General features: G+C 40.8%; 1 protein-coding gene across 2 annotated transcripts in view; it reads right to left on the reverse strand.

Moving 5' to 3' along the window:
- rab38a (RAB38a, member RAS oncogene family) overlaps positions 1-21,778 on the reverse strand; it is a 545,157-nt gene that overhangs the window by 36,447 nt on the left and 486,932 nt on the right. The gene's annotated exons all lie outside the window — the stretch shown is intronic.

Here is a 21,778-nt window from a genome sequence, read left to right on the forward strand (position 1 = left end):
CAGCAAGGCAAGCTTCTTGTATGACTGTGCTAATTGGCACAACAAGGCATGGAAAAGCAAGGCATGGAAAAGCAAGGCATGACAAAGCAAAGCGATGTGTGTATGCAGATAGGGGCCAAATTTTTGAACAGTCATGAGACGCAACAAAAACAAAAACAGAAGTTGCTGGAAAAACTCAACAGATCAGGCAGCAACTGTGGATGGAAATCAGAGTTAACATTTTAGGTTCAATGACCCTTCTTCAAAACTTTAGGATTCCCCTCATTCTCGAATTGCATAGTAAATGTGATAGCATCTCAGAATTAAAGGAGGCTTGGGGTTTTAATATTGGACCAATCAATTCATGAAAAGTTTTAGTATCTGGCGCCTCAGGAAATGTTAGGCTCCCAATGACAGAAAAAGCTGGAACTCCACAGGCTATCAGGAGGATTACTCATCACTTTCCGTCTATCACACTGTTGCTTGCCCAGAAAAAAATAACACATTCTTTCCACATACTGGGCCCAGTCCTCAACGTCAGGATCAAATGAATCAAGTTTCCCAAACCGAGGCATGATGTAAAAAAAATGCCTACCCCTCCAACTTCAAAATGACTGCTGCAAGTGAGTTTCGTTAGATCATGCTTTACTCTTATCGCCACTGAAATAACTCTTCAGTGGCTGACATTCCACCACCAATCATCTTTGATTTACAAATGCATTGTCTTTGAAAATAGCATTGCATCTCACTGAGTCAGGCATTCAGGGCTTCAATACTCCTGATATTTGACCTTTTATGCCATCCACGTCTCCTTGATTGGACCAGATTGAAAGCCTCAATCAGGGAACTCGTATTCTATAGGGTTCGGCTGCTGACCTTATCACGATCACTTCAGATGGGAGGTAGAAATCATTGGCAAGGCCCATTATTGCCCATTTCTGATCACCCTTACAATTGAATGGGTTGCTAGTCCATTTTAGAGGGCTGCTAGGAGTCAACAACTTTGTTGCAAAGTCATATATAGGTTAGACCAGAAGGAAAATTTTCTTCCCTGAAGGACGTTATTGAACCAAATGAGTTTTTAATAACAATTGATGGTAATTTCATTATACCATTAATAAGACAAGATTTCAATTCCAGATTTGACTGTAGCTTCCAGCCTCATAATGTCCTTTATTGGGTTTGCCTTAGCCCTATATTTTCCAGTACCAGGATTGCACCCTGTGTTCCATTGGTGCTGGCAGAAAGGCATGAATCAATTCCAAGGCTCATCACTGCTCTAATAGGAACTTTTGAATTTTTATTTTTAATGCTGTTGACATTGCTGACGCGTCTTTACAAATGTGGTTTAAGTTAGTGAGCTAATGGTTTGTTATCATAGTGCATTTTTAAATAGCTAACTCCTGTCATAGAGGTATAGAGCTGTACAGCATGGAAACAGACCCTTTAGTCCAACTCGTCCATGCTGACCAGATTTCCTAAATTAATCTAATTTCATTTACCAGCTTTTGGCCCATATCTCTCTAAATTCTTCCTATTCATATACCTATCCAGATGCCTTTTAAATTTTGTAATTATACTAGCCTCCACCACCTTCTCTGGCAGCTCATTCCATACACACACCAGCCTCTGCGTGAAAAGGTTACCCCTTAGATCCCTTTTAAATCTTTCCCCTCTCACCTTAAACCTATGCCTTCTAGTTTTTGACTTCCTTACCCCAGGGAAAATACCTTGACAATGCACCCTATCCATGCCTCTCATGATTTTATAAACTTCTATAACGTCATCCCTCTGCCTCCAAAGCTCCAGGGAAAATAGCCCAAGTCTATTCAACATCTCCCTATAGTTCAAACACTCCAACCATGGCAACATCCTTGTAAATCTTTTCTGAAGCCTTTCAAGTTTCACAACATATTTCCTATAGCAGGGAGACCAGAATTGAATGCAGTATTCCAAAAGTGACCTAACCAATATCCTGTCAAGCCACAACATGACCTCCCAACTTCTGTGGTCAATGCACTGACCAATAAAAGCAAGCGCACCAAACACCTTCTTCACTACCCTGTCTACCTGTTACTCTGCTTTCAAGGAACTATGAACCTGCATGCCAAGGTCTCTTTGTTTGGCAACACTACCCAGGACCTTACCATTAAGTGTATAAGTCCTGTCCTGATTTGCCCTACCAAAACTTGTGGTGCTTTGTTCTGCTTTTCTAGACCACTATCACAACTTTCTGAAATAGTTCTTTCACTTGTTGGGTTACCTTTATTGTAGAATTGGTCATATTTGCCACACTCAAGGATCAGCGATTTCTTTTATGCTGTCTCCTGCAAAAAAAGACACTCGCTGTAGGCAGTTGAATTGATGTAGATGAAAAATGCAAATGGATCATGCAGGTAGAAGTCTGTGGTGCTCTCCCCATGAGGTACTGCTTTGAAATATTTATATGAATAAAGCTTTTGTCCAATAAGTTGCGAAAATCAATTTCTGACTTTGTGGCCCTGGTGAGAGGTTTCATCTGCTGCGACTGCATGCTGATTTTCAGAAGTATGCTCTTTCATGGATACAGTGCACTGTGACGATCCAGATCCTCATAAGGACAGGGGAGCCGAGTGAAATAAATTTTAGGTGCCAGTATCCACACTCTGATTTTCACAGCAATCTCTTGCAATGCAATCCTCAGAACAATATACATTGTACATATTATATACCTCCTCACATCTTCATATGAAGAGCCAACACTTTGTGGGGTGGTGATGGCCAGTGGTATTATTGTTGGATTGTGTTGGGTCTGGAAACCCCAGTTCAAACCCTGTCACAGCAAATGGTAGAATTTGAATTCACTAAAAAAAAAATTAACGTCTGATGATGCCTGTGAAACCATTGTCAATTGTTTGAAAAGCCCCCTAGTGTCCTTTAGGGAAGAAAACTGCCATCCTTACCCGGTCTGGCTTACAGGTGACTCCAGTCCAACAGTGATATGGTTGACTCTTAACTGCCCTCTAGGTTGGACAATAAGTGCTGGCCCAGCCAGCGATGCCCTCATCCCGTGAATACCCTCAGTTTCTTGCACACAAACCTAACAGTGATCCTCTAGAAATGAGTCCCTTCCCTGTTTCCATTGAAAAATCATCACCAGGCCTTATATCTCTCTGCTTTATCTGATTGCAGCAGAAGAGAACACACACATATAAAACAAAGAACTGTGAATACCGGAGATCTGTTTTTGTTGTTGAAGAGAACACACAACTTAGGGAGTGGTAGAAACTTCTGTGCCCATCTGGTTCAATGAGCCTTCTGAGGCACTAGTACTCCGTCGATCCTCTGCTTGTTGTCTTTTTTTCAGGGTCTTGTTTCCTTCAAGCTGGAGATCCGTGTCTATCCTCCTTCTTGAGGAAAAGCATGTGGTTAAGGAAATGGTAGCTTGTGCTACTGCCGATGTTGCTGCTGCTTGAGAAATTGTCTATAGTATGGACTCTACCTGTACTTCTCAGCTGAGATGGAAAGCAGAGCAGTATACAATGTAGCCATGCTGTTTGGCAGCAGGTACATGTAACTGAAAGGAGTGTGAGAAATGCAGGATAGGTGTAGTGACTTTCAAGCATTTTACTATCTCCTGTTAAATTGTGGAAACACATACCGAGAAAGGAAATATTTTAAATGGCTGTTTTTCAATGGCCATGGCGATTGCTTTTCAGTGTAACTAATCAAAACCTTCTGGATTTGTCAGTTTCATTGAAGAAAATCTGTTGACAGCACACTCACCTCAGCTACCTTGGTTAGTTTTAGAGGTGAGGTTCCTAACCCTAACCTTCTGTAGAAGGGCAACCCAGGATTCAATGCTAACTTACCTCCTGAAGGCTTCCCAATAACTAGTAGCAGAGGTGCTGAATTGAGATTCAACTGAATAATAAATAGACATCAGAGGTTCCTTGAGTAAAGTTGCAATCTCTGATGGAAAAAGGAAAAGCTTAAACATATGGCATGGTCACAGAACTGGAAAGCCTAGAATTAAGCAAAGTACCTACACCTCAGATAAAGCATCACTACCATAGTGGCATGACAAGGCATGGCTACATTGAGAGAAATTGAGGGCATTAGATGCAAATTAATATAAGGCCGCGGACCCTGGATTAAAGCAATAAAGACCCAAGTTAGAAGTTTAAACAAACAAGGTTTAATGGAAAAAAAAAGTTAGCAAACTATTGACACTGCATAAAAAGCAGGAAAACATTACTTAAACACAAGTTTAAGGCAGGGAATGTTTATTCAAACCACAGAGAGTGAGATTGATCCAGGGAGAACCTGTAAAGCAACAAGAATTATTAGCAGCACTGCAGACTGCAGAACTCATCCAGGGAAATCCATTAAAGGAACAGGATTTATGTTATAGAGCTGTGAATGGTTGGATTAGCTAATTAAAACCATCAAAAGAATGAGAATTGTCTATTAAAGCCACAAGCAGACATATATTCTGTAGAGCATCAAGGAAATTGGAATCATTTATTAGGGTTGCAAATAGTAGGAAACACCTGGAACCATCCATTTTTGCACACAACATGTGGGAATCATCCATTTCACTCACAGAAAGCAGGTATCCTCCATCTTAATAGCATTTCTCCATTTATATATTTAAAAGCCATTAGAGAAAGGAAAATAAATAATCACAAGAATACATGGTAGCAGAACAGATATGGTAGAAAGATTTAATTTCAGAGATGAGCCAACTAGAATACAGAATAAGAGATCTTGGAGAAAACAATTCTTAAGATACAGAATTGCTTCTAAACTGGACACAGATATATGGTGTCATGGAATGCTAGCAAAACTGGCATCAATACAAATCAGGAGGAAAACTCTCCACTGGTTGGAGTCATATGTAGCATAAGGGAAGATCATTGTGGTTGTTAGGGATCAATCATCTCAGTCCAAGGGCATTTCTGCAGGGGTTTGTCAGGTAATGTCATAAGAGCAATCATCAGCTGCTTTACAAAAAATCTTTCCTCCCTTGTAAGATCAGATGTCGAGATATTTGCTGATGATTTTGCAATTTTCAGCACCATTTTCCACTCCACTATACTGAAGCAGCCCATATCCATCCGGAGCAAGTCATGGATTACATGTTGGCATGGTCTGATAAGTGTCAAGTGACATTCACACCGCACAAGTGCCTGATAATGACTATCTCCAATAAGAGTGAATCAAACTATCTCTCCCTGATATTTACCAGCATTACCATCGCTGAATCCCCATCTATCAATATCCTGGCCATTACTATTGAGTGAAAAATGAACTGGACCAGCCCTATAAATACTATAGCCACAAGAGCAAGTCAGAGCTCAAGAACTGAGTTAAAAACAAAGTGCTAGAGAAACTCAAATTTTCTGCAGCATTTTTAAAGGGAAAAACAAAGTTAATGTTTCGAGTTCAGTGACCTTTCATTAGAACCGAAAGCAGCTGGGAAATGATAATAATTTGGACTAGAAATATTAACTCTGACTTTTTTTCTACAGATGCTTCTAGAACTGTTGAGTTATTCCAGCACTTTCTCTTTTTGATTCAGACCTATAGCAACGGTAGTCCTTTGTTTTAGCTAGGAAATCAATGAGTCCTGTCTCCCCCACTATCTGTCTACCATTTACAAGGTACAAGTCAGGAGTGTGATGGAACACTTGCCTGAATGAGTGCAGCTCCAAAAATATTCAAGGAAGTTGACACTATTCAGAATAAAGCAACTCTGTTGATTTGCACCCCATATACCAAATTTAACATTCATTCCTTTTACCATGACATTCATTGGCTGTTACCCGCACCATCTGCACCATCTGCATCACCCACTTCAGCAACACCTTCCTAACCAGTGACTTTTAACGACTTGAAGGACAAGAACAGCTGACTCATGGGAATGCTACCACCTGTAAGTTGCCCTTCAAGACACTGTCCTGACTTGGAACTATATTGCCATTCCTTCACTGCTATTGTGTCAAAATTGAATTCCCATCATAACAGCACTGCGGCCACTCCTACACCCTATTGGCTGTAATGTTTCAACTTACCACCAACTTCACAAGAGCAATTAGCAATAAATGCCATCTTAGCCAGTGATACACACATGCCATGAACAAATAAGAAAAAGTAAGCTGAGCAAGTAAATACACTTTTGTATTCAGTTTGGACTTTAGCTGAAGGTGGCGGAATAGGGCCCTCCCCCTGGAGCTTGTCTGCTCTGCCCACTCTTCTTTTCTTTTTTCTCTTCTCTTTTCCTCCTCCTAGTGTTATTTTTTTCTCTTCTTCTTCAACTTTTTCTTTATTCTCTCAGCTTCAAGCCTCCGTCAACCTCCACCAAAGAGTGAAGATCCCTGGCCTCCTGCGAGCCATGATCCCTGTCCGCCAGCGAACGACAATTCCCGGCCTCTGGCGAGTGACGATGACCAGCCTCCGGCAACGATTCCCGACCTAATGCAGTGGCCTCCCGGCTTGACATGGCATCCTCCCAGCCTTCGCGCAGTGGCATCTTGGCCTGGCATGGCAACCTCCTGGCCTCCTGCAGCAACCATCTGGCATTGGCTTGGCAACATCCCAGCCTGGCGCAGTGACCTCCTCCCATAGGGGTCTCCTGGCTTGGCATGGTGAAATTCCAGCCTCCTGCAGTGGCATCCTTCTGTAAGGGCCTCCTGGTGTGGCGTGGTGACCTAGTGACCTGGGCGGCCTGGTGCAGTAGCTTCCAGCAGCGGCCTCCCAGAGTGGCGTGTCCGCTGGTGCGGTGTGGAGGCAGGGCCTGGTGCTAACTGGAAGCTAAATGCCAGCATAGTCTGCTGTATTGAACTCTTTTATGTAATGCTGGACATTTTATTTCTGTAACAAATCTTGTAAGAAAAGAAACTGTTTCTAGGTAGTTTCATATCTAAGTTGGTGCTGTAGTCAGGAACATACAAGTTTTTCATTATACTCATTGTGTACATGTGAAAATAAAGACTATTCTATTCTATTTCCATTTCCTATTCTATATTCCAGCTCACTAAGACATAAAAAGGCAATTAATACTTTTGATCAAGTTTTGAAAGCTTTTGAAAACTAATTTAATCTAGGAACAAATAAAGTTTCTTCAAAATATCATAATTTAAAAGAAGAGTTTGACATCCATTGATAATTTAGTTAATGATTAGTACTTTGATTCATGGAAAACTATGATGATGGAGACTTAAAGTCATAATTTGTAAGTGGTAGAATTGTTGCAGGAAATGTTGATGAGTCTTCATCAAATTTATTGCAGTAAAAGGAAGATTTGACTTTGGAGAAAGCCATTCAGATGGTGAGGTAGCAGAAATTTGGAAGCCACATAGATCAGTCCTAAGAGGAGAAGATCAACATTATCACATAAGGTTAGCAAATCCATTCAGATCTTATTGGGAAAAGGCAGAGAGTGGGGATAAAGGGATTTTTTCAGGATTGCAGCTGGTGACTAGTTGTGGAGGCATAATTGAGACCACAACTATTCATGTTATACATTAATGATCTGGATGAAGGAACTGAGAGCATTGTTGCTAACTTTACAGATGACACAAAGGTGGAGGGACAGGCAGTGTTGAGGTAGCAGGGAAGCTACACAAGAGTGGGCAAAGAAGTAGCAGGCAGAATACAATGTGGGAAAGTATGAAGTTATGCACTTTGGTAAGAAGAATAGAGGTACAGGCCATTTTCTAAATGGAAAAATGCATTTGGAAATCTGAAGCACAAAGGGACTTAGGAGTCTTCGATTAGTATTTTCTTAAGGTTAACATGCAGGTTCACTTGGCAGTGGGGAAGGCAAATGCAACGTTAGCATTCAAGAGGACTAGAATACAACAGCAGGGATGCACAGATGAGGCTGTATAAGGCTCTGGTCAGACTGTATTTGGAATATTAGGAGCAGTTGTAGGCCCAGTATCTAAGGTAAGATGTGCTGGCATTGGAGGAGTCCAGAAGAGGTTTAAAACGTTGGCCACAGGGATGAAGGGCTTGTCATACAAGGAGCAGTTGAGGACTCTAGGTCTGTACTCAGAGTTTAGAATAATGATGGGTGACCTCATTGAAACTTATAGGATACTGAGAGGCCTGGTAGGAGTGGATATGGAAAAGATGTTTCCACAAGTAGAAGAGATTAGGACCCGAGGGCACAACCTCAGAGAGATTCTTTAGAACTGAGATAAGGAGGAATTTCTTTAGCTAGAGCTTGATGAATCTGTAGGATCCATTGCCACAGAAATCTGTGGTGGCTTAGTCATTGAATGGATTTAAGGCAGCAATTTATACATTCTTGAGTAAGGGATCAAAGGTTATGGGTAGAAGGCAGGAAAATAGGGTTGAGGAACACTAAGGCATGATTGAATGGCAGAGCAGCCTTAATGGGCCAAATGGCTAATTCTGATTGTATATCTTATAATCCTATGGTACAAAAACCCTAAGAAGACATGGGAGAAGCCAGTACAGTAAGTATGCCAGATAGAAGGCCCTAAAACTCATTGTCAGCACTGTGGACCAAGGAAGCTTAATAGGCACAAAAAGCTCCCCCCTATCAAAAAAATAATCTTTTATCTGTAAAATAAAAGATCTTTTTCAGAAGATGTGTCAAAATAGGCCTAGTCACAGAGTAGTAAGAATTTAAATAGCTACATACACAATAAGCCCTCGAGGAAGAATGGGCTACGACAGTAGAGATAGTAGTCCCAGGGAAAGAAAATGAGCAAAGCTGAGTGTTTTGGAAAGAAAATATTTATGTTAATGATGTTTCCTTAATTTTAAGCTTGATACAAAGGTGAGTGAGAAGTGGAAGCACTTTGAGTGGAATCTCCACATCTGAGTTATTATCCATGTCCAGTAAAATTAGGTCAGTTTCTGGATCACATCAGCAAATTTTGTTTACAATAGATATCACAGCACAGGTAATGTCACCAGTGATTTTATTTAAGAGAATTGTTTTTAGAACGCCGGCCAAGTAAAACACATGGAATGTTTTTGAGGCCAGCTATTTTTCCAAATGTGATCTTTTCATAAAACATTCAGTGAGCGTCAGTTTTGGCTGCTGCTATCTTAAACATATGTTCAATTCTCATAACAAGGATAAAATTTAAAGAAGTGAATCCACCATTTGAATAGAGATGATATTGTACAGACAGGCATCATTGTTGTGGTAACACAGCTTATAACTTGCATAATTGCACCATTATCTGAACATCTCCCATGAGAGGGCGTCTAAGGTTGCCCTCTGCAGAAAGTGTAAGATTGTTGCATTTGTACTCCTGCACTGCATTTGAAAATATTTCAATATCTTGTTTGATTTAATATTTATTGCCAGGTTGATCTGCTTAGAAATTGTAAGCATTGCTGTTGGGACATGGAGAGAATCAAACAATGACAAATGCCCTGGCTGTACGTATCAAGAGATACTGAGCATTGCCCTAGCTCAATCCAATTAGGAAGTGTCAAAATGATATTCTTTAATAAAATCATTGTGTTGGCTCATACATTGTATTACCATAATAACAATAATATGGTAAAAACAACAGCTAATATAGGAAAACATCACCAGGAATGATGATGGCAAAATCAGCACTGTTAACATGCAAGGTCCTCCTAGGTAACATTTGGGAGCTTTTGCCAAAATTGAGAGAGATGTTATACGGACTAGTCAAGCAACAGCCTGACATAATCACACTCATGGAATTGTGCTCTGTAAGCAATATCCCAGAAAAAATACTGACCACCATCTCTGGGTATGTCCTGTGCCATCAGCAAGACAGTAGAGGTGGCATCACAGTGGCATACAGCTGGGAGGGAATTGCCCTAGGAGTCCTCAACATTGAGTCTTGACCCCATGAAGTCTCGTGGCATCAGATCAAATATGGGCAAAGAAACTTTCTGCTGATTATCACATATTGCATCCCTCACCACTCCAGCTGATGTTGAGTGTCCCTGTTGATGGCAAGGCCACCGAATGTACTCTAGATGGGGGACTTCAATGTCATCACCAACAGTAACATCACCACAGACTGAGCTGGTCAAGTGCTAAAGGAGTTTACTGCTAGACTGGGTCTGCGACAGGTGGCAAGGCAATGAAAAAGACAGAAAACATACTTGAGATAGTAAGAACTGCCGATGCTGGAGTCTGAGATAACAAGGTGTTATCAAAATCTCCCCACCCCCGACCTCACCCCAAAACCAGCACCCCACCTCATCCCCGCCTCCTTGACCTGTCCAAATTCTCTCCCACCTATCCGTTCCTCCCATCTCACTGACCAATGATTAATATTTCTTATTGCCGGACATCTACAGTACTGGAATTATAGACATTTAAAAAGAATATGTTTACAGTTTGACTCAGAATACTGAATGTAAAGTCTTCATGTCCCCATCTACTATAACTGCCATACCAGTATTCATCAAAGACACACCATTGTTAGAGAAAGCATGACTTGGACATCTTTGGAGCTGCTCATGTACAATTGTAGGAACATTTCCAGAAATGAGGCTTCCGACGAAAGAAAATTTCAGCTGTTACCAGAGCCATTTTCTTAGTATGCTTTTCAGGCCAAATAAACTTTCTTGCAAGGTAGTTTAATTTTTTAAATGCATATTTAAAAATAAATAAATAATGAATTTAACACACAAAATCACATGCTGAAATGTCTACTTTTGAAGGTATTAAAATAACTTTCCAAAGTTAATCCAATAGATGTCACTGTTGCATTAGCTTGGAGAGATGTTGCTGTTGACTGAGGTACACAGTAGATGCTATCACATCTTGTTACAGTGATCATGATCTAGACAAGGGTGTACAGTAACATGACAATAATTATTAGATTAACGAATTCTTTTCAATGTTGTTGCCAAATTAAATAAAGTTTTTATCTGTGTTGTTGTGTTGCCTGCTTTTTAAAAAATTGCTGAAAGCTAAAACAAATATTTATCTTTCTGAAAATACATCTGAAAAAAATCCATTAAAACTTTTGTGTATGAAGAGTTGAATTTTATTGTTCATCTGTTTGTGCTGTGGCTGATAATCGTGCAGTTGATTGATTTGAGAAGGATGTAAGCATTCACAGCACTTTACACTGTCAGCTGCAATGCTATTGTTGCTGCTGAAGCCAATAAAACAATTGTACAATAACTAAGGCAACACTACCAAATGAGGCCCTGGAGTGTACTTCTTTTGAGAAATAAAGAATGCTACTGAATTTCGTTCTATAAATTCTACCTCTAGACATGTGATTAATATCAATCCCTGCAGAACATTTAGGGATTTAAATTCAACATTGTTATGCCTATTTTCCAAGCATGAATTTGGTACAACGATAGACAGAATAACAGAATATTATGCCATTGCTAAATTGGTCATTGCTGATTAGTATTTCCATGTTATCAATACTGAATTAGTGTTTCATAAATAGACATTTTGAGCTCATAAGTTGGCCCGAGCAGCTAGGAATCAGGCATGTTAATCATCAGAAGTTGCTGGAAAACTCAGCAGGTCTGGCAGCATCTGTGAAAAAAAAATCAGAGTTAATGTTTCGGGTCCAGAACGTTCTGAAGAAGGGTCATCGGACCAAAATGTTAACTCTGATTTTTTTCTTCACAGATGCTGCCAGACCTGCTGAGCTTTTCCAGCAACTTCTGTTTTGGTTCCTGATTTACAGCATCCACAATTCTTTAGGTTTTTATGTTAATCATCAGTTCAGGTCATCGGCCTGAAAATTTCTGTCTTGCTCTCCTCAGCTGCTACCAGGCCAATTGAGTATTTCAGGCATTTTTTTTGTTTTTGTTTCAGACTTCCGGGATTGCAGTATTTGGCTTTTGCATTTTGATCTTCAAATCTGAATTCTCGATTTGTTTCCTGTTGTAAGCTATATGGTGAACATTTAATCTGTAGCAGTGGCCTGACAAAACTGAGCAAAAGAATGATGTTTTGTAAATGAAATATGGAAGGATTTGTGCTTTACTGGAAAAAGATGACTCTTCTTCCAGGCCTGGTAATTCATGAGTTAAGTCAAGGTTTTATTCTGCAATGTTTGTGAATTATAACACATGGCTCATTTTCTGCGAACAATCAATCTCTGATGTATGCCGGTTCTGTTTAGTTTGATTATTTTTGGTTATGTTGTAAACATAATTCTAGGAGTTAATTTTAATATCTACGATGCATAAAATAAATGTTTCCCCATGCAGTCACACGATTTTTTGCTTTATGTGCTTTTAGCTGGGTGGCTGCTTGACCTCAAGGGTTAGTGATGCTAACTTTTAACTTATACTGTCTCAGTCATTTTTTCCATCATGTCTGGTCCAGAGGGACCCACCTTACACTGTGAAAATGATAAAGGATTATAGTGAGAAAGTGGAGACTGAGAAAAGGCACAGTTGTAAAAACATATAAAATCATATGGGATGTTCAGGAAAATATAACTATTTAAAATGCCCACCATCTACCAGTTCTGTCAGAAGTCAGTTCTGTCTAGTAAAGTGCAACTGCAGATCACTGCAAAGATAATTAGCTGGATTTGCCATAAACAGTCAGAGTGAGTGGGATTATTTTGCCTACACAAGAGACAGGTATTCTTTATGTGTGGTAGCTTTCGTGATTAGAATTCTGATCTTTGTAGTAAAGAGTAAAGAAAAGAAAAAGAATGATGTCCTGTTGTTACCTCCACCGGATGGGGGAGCAGAGCATATTCTCAATTAGCAAAAGCTTTCTGTTGGAGAATAATCCAACAAATGTTGATGAGATGTTTCAGCAGACCAGAACTGCAAAACTACTTGCTCTGTTGATTCTTTCCTATGAAGTACTATACCATTTTCTCCAACTAAAACATGATTTCAAAATTACATGGGTCTGAAAAATACTGTAAACAGGGCTTGAAATTACTCTGTGTATATAAATGCATGAACAATTAAATGTACTTATATGCAATTTGCAATCTGCATTTTCAGTATCTGAAAAAGAATAAAATTCCTGTGAAAATAATGGACAAAAGGAATTACATAGTATGAAGAAGTAATTTTAGTGTCTTCATGTTTTAAGACAATGTAATACCACTGTTTTCTTGCTTTGAAATCCAAATCCATAAAGTCACATGGCTACTGTTGATAAGACCTATTCTGCTGCATTTCCAATAAGTGCTCTTGAAGAAACAAATCTGTAACACACATGCAGACTGTAGATTACAGATGCAGTAATGTAAGAACAGAAAATGCTGGACATACTCAGCAGGTAAGGCAGGATCTGTCGACAGGAATGGAATAATGGGCTGAATCTACCGGTAGCCATGAGATTATTTGTAGTGGGACAGGAAGTGAACGACACAATTTCTCAGGGGCAGGATGATTGAACATGCATGATCCATTGCAAGGTCCAAGTGCATTATTTAAGCATGACTGAGAGCCACATTCATTCTCTGCAAGGCAGGATCACCATTTTCATTGATTGTGGAGTGTTTGGAAGCTTTAACTGCTCCCACCATCTATTGCTTGTAATCATCTCTGCTATGTTTGAGCACGGACAACAAGTGGCTCTGTGGTTTAGCGACACCTCCTTGTATATCCTCTTCTAGGTCCATCTGGAAAAGGCGGGAGGTTCTGTTTCCCAGAGATGAGAAGGAGGCCGCCAAGCAGGTCAAGGCAGCCACAAAGGAGATTACAGCACAGGTTAGTGCCCATGGGGCTCACTCCAGACCTTGAGTATATTTTGGAAGAGGATGAATGATCTGCTGTATTCTGCTGGGGTAAGTGGCATCATGTAATCACAGCAATTTAACACTCATAAAGACTTAAGTCAGTGAAATGTACAGGTGCAGAGAGTTGTTAGACAACGTTTAGGGTTGTAGGCCTGTTATCAGATGCTGGAATCACTTCATGTTGTGAATGATGTATCAGTTCCAGGACAGAATAGTTGTTGGACACTCACTGGAAGGGGGTCAGGTGTTGGCGCAACCAAACTCTTCAAGTCGTCATTCTGCTATAGGTATGTCACTCAATCATTATGTCTGTCTGTAGGAGAAAACCACATAAGAGGTGAGAGCTCTCTGAGACTGGAGAAGGTCCACACTTCAGAATTCTGACAGCTGTGGAGATGGAAAACTTGTGGCGAAGGCATAGGCAGAGTCTATGTTATGGAGAAACTGGAGTCTCACAGCAACCCAGTAAGGATGCCTTTAGTCTTCAGTGTTGATAAAAGGACAAACAGGACTAACACATCAAATATTGCTGCATAAAGGGATTGTATGTACCACCATCCAGTTCTATTGTAGGTGTTGCAGCAAAGCTAAAATAATGAAGAGGTGACAGTCTTCCCCTGCCAGCTCCACTTCCCCCTCTAACTCCAGCTCTACCTCTGAGGATAATAAGACAGGACAATCAGAGGATGCATTCCTTTGCATCCCCTGACAGCACAGAGACAGCCATCTCAGCCAGCATGTATTCTAGATGAGCTCAGGGTCACAATTGGCAAGTGCATCACAGTCAGATGCCTGCAAAGTCTTTGACAGTCAGAGGACTACTGGGGACCAGGTCCATATTGAGACTCACACCGAAGATGAACGTTTGAATTTGGCCATAAGAGACCTGATGGAGATGCAGAAACAAGCTGGGGCACATCTGGCAGTGATGCCAGAAACCATCAGGAGACTGGAGCAAAATCAGTCTGACCATTTTCTGACTGCTGCCATGTCTCTTGGCATGGAAAAGATGGCAACCACTTTTGAAAACTTGGTGCAGAGAATATGCATCAGATGCCATATATGCAGTCAGGCCTGCACACCATTATTCTAGCAATGGATCTAGTGCAGCAACAGCTAGGCAAGAGGGCCCATGGAACCCTATCCTGCATCCAACTGCTCCCCCTTTTCAAGCAGGTGTCATTGTGCACCGATAGAGAGGAGGAATGCCAGCAAAGACACCCAGGAGCTTCATTGTAAGACTTTCCAAGGGTATACTGCCACTCATCTCATGTCTGTTAGTGACCACCATCACCTCCAGCAAGTTAGGCTGGGAAGGTTGCACCTGAAACTGTGCAAGAGACCCTCAGCAGTCTGGAGCTCTCTAGGTAATCGGACCACCTGAGGTATCCATCGAGACCATCTCAAGCAGCAAGGCATAGTTGTCAGCAGGCCACCCTACATTATGTGGATAGCAAGGCTACCCCAAGTCATTGTAATAGGAAAAGATCAAGAAAGGTGGCACAGTAATCTAAGCGTTATATATATGAAATACACTTATTAATATATGTTTAATTTCACCTTATTTATGTATGAGGTAATTTCACTCTGTTGCTAGTTGCTGCAATGGTTAGCATTTAAAGGTGTTGCATTTTGTTCCCAATCAGTCTCAGATCATTATACATTTATTGTGTCACCTCCTCAGTGGTGGCACACTGTCATTATCCTGACTTGTGTAGGATTAAACTTTGAGCATCATTTGTAAGGTAAGGGGCTTGGGATCTGGCAGCCCAGCCGATAGCTTCTCTCCAGCTTATCTTCCCACTGATACTGCAGTCTGAGCACTGCAGGTGCTGAGTCAGTGCAAGTTTTGTGAGGGTCCTTGTGAAAGAATTCTTGTTGTTGGAGAATATGGATGAAAGAATTCTCTATTGGAAAATATGGTGCTGAGCCGCATGTGACTCCCAGCCATGTGGCTTTGAATATAACGTGTGGGCTCGCTTTTGCCAAGCGCCTGTATCGTTATTGCTTTTAGATGCCAGAGGCCAGGGAATGTACAGTGCTACGCAGGTAGTGCTCCAGTACTACTGGTACTGATTTCATAGTTTTGATTAAGAACACATCTAGCGCTCTTAGAATGTGATTTACATCAGATTGGTACATTCACAGGATCATAATACCAGCAGCATAAAGATAAGGGAGTGGATGGTGTAGATGCAGTGGTAGAACCCAGGGTGATGGAGCACAGCAACGCTGCATGTGACACCCCTAACAAAATCAGATTTCACTGACACAGTGCTACATTTCTATGTCACCATAGATTCCACAGATTCACAGGTGGTTGGAAGCCTGTGGTGTTTTAGTGAATGCAGATTCTTTGCTTCATTGCCTTGAACTTTTGTTTCGCTAGTCACAGTTAAATTCTGTACTCAGCAAATGGGGGAGGAATTTGCGAAAGGGAAGGTGCTGAGTGACATTGTATAGGATACAGTAGATCAGATTAATTTTGGATTCTCTTTCTGGCAAGTATTGCAGTGCTCTGCCTGAGGGTTCAAAGCAGTGAAACATTGGGCTAGATTTTCTGAGTGGCAATCTCATTTGTTTTCTTGAAAGGAGAGAACTCCGCATTACTGACAGGAGGCTCTGATCTTGGCTCAGTCAGAAATGCAGATGCAAATGCAAATCCATTCTGACAGTTCTTTTGTCATGCAAAACTGTTGGGGGGGATCCACGCCCCCACATCACAGCAGTCAGCTGCCGAATTCTAAAACTGTAATGTTTAGAATCACAGACATCTTGACAGCTGCTGTCAAGTGGGAAGCACATTTAGGAAATGTGAAGTTAGGATATCAGAATAGTAGGGTGACAGAGGGGTAAGGTGTTAGGTAAAACAATGGCCTAGTGGTATGATCACTACGTTATTAATCCAGAGACTCAGACAATGGTCTGCGGACCCTGGTTTGAATGCTACCATGGCAGATGGTGGAATTTGAATTCAATTAAAAAAAACTGGAGTTTAACGATAACCATAACATTGTTGATTGTCAGGAAAAACCCATCTGGTTTTAAGGAAAGAAACTACCATCCTTACCTGGTCTGGTCTACATGTGACTCCAGACCCACAACGATGTGGTTGACTCTTACCTGCCCTTTGGATAATTAGGGATGAGCAATAAATTCTGGCCTAGTCAATGATGCCCACATCCTGTAAAGGAATGAAAAATGAAGTACTAGCTTGATAGGATGCTTCATAGGTGATACAGCATTCAGGTTAGGTCAGGGTGGGTGGCACTGTCCCGAATGTGGGTCTTCCTGGAGGTGTTGCAGTATGTCAGTGTCCACAGCCAATGAGATTCTCTGTTGTCACTGTCATTACCTCTCAGAGATTTACAGATAATTGCTCTGCTGTGGTATAATTGATTGCATGGTAATGCTCACTGTTGCACTGGACCCAGATTGGCAGCATCCTGCACTGCTTCTTCATATGTTTCCACTCCCTGTTCCTTTTCTGGTCATTGCTCTGCCTGGCTCTGGGCCAGTCTCTGGTAGCTTGCCCTCAGATAGCAGAATTGCTAGGCTGACTTAAACCATTATGATGTCAGCCTGGTGTGATCTGTGAACAAATTGAATGGAGTGATCTGGTCAGCATATTCGCTGAGGCCTTGCCTCCTGTCATGAGCAATTCTACCTAAAGGAAAGCCATATCAGACACCTTGGCCTCTATCCACTTCCCAAAGGTCAATGCCATCCTGAAGGCTGATGCCCGATGTCACTTCCTGTTGTTGCGGTCACATGCATGAACATTGGAGCAGTGGAAGCCATGACTGTGTACCTTCTCTCCATCACTACCATCACACTTCATCAATCATACATCAAAATTCCTGGCATGGTTGATACCTTCTCTCTGTTCCCTTCAAGGGATTGTAGGGCTGGCACCAACCTCCCTCCCTTCTTCCCTTGGTTCGCAGGAGCTATTCTTTAGCATGTTGCCTACTTCTTCTACCAAACTTGTTGGAATCTCAGTTTATTGATACCCATAGGCCAAGCAGAAATGTTACTGTGTTCGGAGAGATGAAAATACATCTTAACAATGGATGTGAATAATTTAACTTGTGATTATTATGGTGTACCTTTAGTCAGCCAATTGTACTCACCAGTATCTCCACTCGCCGAAAATGACCCTCTTCCACTTCAAAGGATCCATTTTCAGAATGATTTTGTTTACTAGAAGACATTTAAAAAGTGGTGTATGTCAAATTCCAGACTGATCCCAACACATTCAGCATTGATCCACCCAATATTCCATTCCTCTCCGCTCTGTTCCCACTACCTAAATCTAACGTCTATCACGCTCCACATGCATTCTCTCCCCTCTGAGTCTACCTCTATTACTCTCCCACAGTAACTCTGACCCTGAACCCTCCCTTTATCAATGCTACATAATCCACTAGAATCTGTGACTTCCCCATGAGACCACCTAATATCCAATTATGACTCTGGAACTCCCACCCTCTCACACCCCAGTCCCTCTTCTGTGCCTGTTCCTTCCACCATCCAATAGCCCTCAATTCAACTTCCAGGACCCCACTGTTACATTAATTTTGTCTTTTAGGATCATCGCTATCCATGCACACCATGCAGGTAGATCCAAAAGGGTTTCTCAATGTGTGCTTTCAAGAAGCTTAACCTGCTGCACACTACTAATATCCAGTTATGACTCTGAAGATGGATTTATTGCTCCTTGATAATTAAATTTGAAAGGAGCACTTAATTCTGACAAGCTAACCTTTTAATGAGCATGTACAACAACCCCTAATGGGTTTCTCAATGCCTGCTTTCAGGAAGCTCAACCTGCCTTTCGAACCTGCAAGAACTTGATACCTTTGTTTCAACTTACCATTTGAAAATTGATTTTTGGCCTCTCATATTATTTAGATCCTTTGTGTGTCATGCTTCACCCTCATGGAGCAGCACAAAATTCCCCCTAACATTTCAGGCAGATAGATGGCTCTTGATCATATATTTTCTGTTTTTAATTCAGATTTCCATGCTTACTGTCTTTTGCTTTTGTATGTTCTGCCAGAAAAAATGGGTACTGCTCGCTTTGACAGTCAGGTGACCAAATAGACTGTGGTAAATAGTCTTCAAGTTGATCTCCAATATTGAACAACAATTTTCTAAAATGTAGTATTCATTGGCTAGTAAGATAACAAGCATGGTCTCACCCTCTTGAGAGAATCTGAAAATTATAAATTTTGATGAAAATTGTGAATTGACAATTGACTGAATGGACAGCTAGAGCTGTTAGTAAATTTAGCTGAAGAATTGTGAAACAAATTGTCAATAGCTAAATTGGGAGGAACTTGAGAATGGAAGTGTTTATCATTTTTGTTATTTTTTTTGTCTCATGATTCTATGATATAAAAAAATTGCACTGTACGATAAAGTCTGATAACTCACTAGGTATTTTGTAGACATTCTATTATAGATCTGACCTATGACTGAATAATTTTGCAGTTCAGCAGTTAAGCTCTAGCAAGTTGAAATGTTTGAAAGAAAAAACATAATTGGTGGAAATAAAATGGCATTTGGCCTGAGACTAGGCACGTAGAATGGTATGGGAAGTTTTTATTTCATTAAGGCATAGAAATGCAACTGATGGAAGAAATACAAAATTATGCCTCTTGACTGGTCCCCACAGTAGAAGTGCTCATATTTTCAGACAAAGAACATCATGAAGTCATGAAAATATGGACATCCACAACTGCATGTCACCAGTCACAGTGATTCTGGAAAGCCTCAATCTCACAAAGACAGTCTAGTTCAATTCTCAGATATATACTTATTTTTTGTCACCCTTAGACTCAATTCCTCTCATGTCATCCTTACCAGCTAATCCTCCTCCAGCCTCCAAAAATTTCCTCATTTTTCAGCTTTTATAAGTTTATTCATCGGATATGGGCATTGCTGGCCAGGTCAGCATTTATTGCCCAACCCTAATTACCTAGAGGGCAGTTAAGAGTCAATCACATTATTGTCAGTACGGAATCATTCCCTCAAGGTCCAATCGTGTTGCAAGTCCCACTCACCCATTATGTGTCCTCATTGTCCAATGTAAGATCTTCATTTTACCCAATATATCAGTTTTAAAATTTCTCAACAGGTCTAAGTCCATCTATAATATCACCTTATCTTATCTCAGTAACCTCCAGTCCTCCAATACCAATTTCACTGTCCCTCTGCCTCAAGGCTTCCTTACACTTCCATTTTACTTTGTCTCACCATAGTTTAACTGTTCCTTCAGCAACTATGTACCACTTCCTTGAATTTCCTCCTGAAATCTCCTTCTTACTCAAGCTTCAGTTCCTCCTTTGAAACCGTCATTAATACTCAACTCTCCTTCTCGTTTCCTTCCATTACATTTAGTTTTATCCTACTTTTGTTCCATCTTGACACCTGATTTAATCCTATACATATCGAATACTCGAGTAAGCTTTAATTTATCCATGGATAGCATTGCCTTTGATCCACCTCCTTCATTTCTAATCTAAAATTATTTAATCTGTACTCAGATACCTTACATCTTGCATTCTACTTAAATATTGAACTTAATTTTTTAAAGTAAAACTTACTTCCTTGTTGAACTGACTCTGTCAGAGTCTTATTTAACCATCACATCTGATTCTGAGACTCAGTCATTATTTTCAACACAGATCAGACAATATTTTGCCTATATACTTCCCTGGGAGGACCATTTATGTCCAGCTTCCAATGCAAAATCCATACCAATAGATACAGCCCAGCAGCCAAGTGAGCAGTGTCAAATAGGATCTTTGTAGAAGCCGTGCACCCTTATTAAGGCAATTGCCACTCTATACCAGTTAAGTAAAAGGTTTATAGATCTCAAAACCTCTTTGACAGCTACTGGGAGATGTATAGGTGACAGGTAAATGGGTGAGAAGATGGGGCGTGTCAGGGTTCATAGGGTTTTGACTTGACTTGGGGCAATGACATGAAAGAAATTCTGGGATTTGCATTTTACTCAATTGAAACATGTGTCTTCTTTCTAACTGACTAAAGATTCAACAGGAGGCAGTCAGTGAGCCATTTTTAGGGTTTTTACCTTTCTGCTTATAAATTCTGTGTCGGTACAGCTCCTTTTCCACACCATACCTGAGGAAGGAGCAGAGATCCAAAAGCTAGTGTTTTCAAATACACCTCCTGGACTATAATCTGGTGTCATGTGATTTTTGACCTTGTCCGCCCCAGTCCAACACCAGCACCTCCACATCATGGCTGTCAGGTATGGGTCAGGTTTTGGGAGGGATGGTCAATTGTCAGTGGTTGGGTCAGGGGGAATAACTGGAACACCGAGTGGACATTCTGGGATGGAGGGATGGGTCAATTTTAGAGTTAACCAGGATTTACAGCAAGTTAATTCTTCTAACATTTTCCTGCCTAACTAAGGTGGTGGCAAAATAGTAACGTCACTAGGCAAGTACTCTCAAACTCCAGGTTAATATTTTGGAGTCATGCATTTGCACCACACCTTTACAGATGGTGAAATTCGAAATAAATAAAAATCTGGAATTTAAAATGAAACTAGTCTTTTGTGATTGTGTGATAACAAGCTGTAGAGCTGGATGAACACAGCAGGCCAAGCAGCATCAGAGGAGCAGGAAGGCTGACGTTTCGGGCCTAGCCCCTGATTGTGTAACCACTTTTGATTGTTGTAAAAACCCTTCTGGTTCACTAATATCCTTTAGCTAAGGAAATCTGTCATCTTTACCTGGTCAGGATTACATGTGACTCCAGTCATACAGCAATGTGGCTGATCTTAACTGCCCTCCAGTCATATTAGGAGTGGCAATAAATGCTGGCCCAGCAAAAGATGCTAACATCTTATAAATGAATAAAAAACAAGTAAGGTAAGGCAGTTGGAACCTTCTGCCATCCCTAATCCTAACCAGAGCTGAGGATTTTTTTGTTTCTGGACAGCTCCAGATGCCAGTAAATTGTCCATTGGAACTTTAAACTTGTGATACACATAACGTGTAGTAAGTGCATCAGGACTTTCAAGAGGTTTTAACATGCATCTTTGAAGGACTTCTGACAGA

The sequence above is a fragment of the Rhincodon typus genome, chromosome 6 (assembly GCF_021869965.1).
Source record: "Rhincodon typus isolate 14 chromosome 6, sRhiTyp1.1, whole genome shotgun sequence".
Classification (NCBI taxonomy): domain Eukaryota; kingdom Metazoa; phylum Chordata; class Chondrichthyes; order Orectolobiformes; family Rhincodontidae; genus Rhincodon; species Rhincodon typus.